Genomic DNA, 474 nt, shown 5'->3' on the forward strand with positions numbered 1-474 from the left:
TAAACTCTGAAGTATTCTTAGGAAGATAGAAAAAATTGAAAAATAAAATCAAGAAGTAGCACAAAGGGTTAGTCAATTGGTCACCCAAGAGTCAATAACAATAGTAAAAAAAAAATTGATTGTTGTTCATATATGCATGAATGATACATTGAAGATACTAATGCACCTGTGATGAGTGAAAGAGCAGTGATAAGGCTTGGTGGCATTGTTGGCATGAGAAATGGACCAACTACAACAGGTGGAATAATTGAGATAAAGTCTATGTTGTTTTCTTTGGCAAATTCCCATGCTTCTTGCTCTGCCAGTGTCTTAGTCTCTTAGAAACAAAATACATCTGCAAGAAATCGATTCTAGATTATAATCATTTATGTGTCTTTATCTAATAGTGTAAATTTTAAAAAGAATTATTTATAACATGTATAAAATGTTAAAAACTCTTATAACTAAAAGATTTTGAATTTTATCCATGAAATT

The 474-nt window shown here is 29.7% G+C and overlaps 1 pseudogene; it reads right to left on the minus strand.

Moving 5' to 3' along the window:
- Window positions 1-349, minus strand: part of LOC107647825 — a 1966-nt pseudogene extending 1617 nt beyond the window's left edge.

Source organism: Arachis ipaensis, chromosome B06, assembly GCF_000816755.2.
Source record: "Arachis ipaensis cultivar K30076 chromosome B06, Araip1.1, whole genome shotgun sequence".
Taxonomy (NCBI): domain Eukaryota; kingdom Viridiplantae; phylum Streptophyta; class Magnoliopsida; order Fabales; family Fabaceae; genus Arachis; species Arachis ipaensis.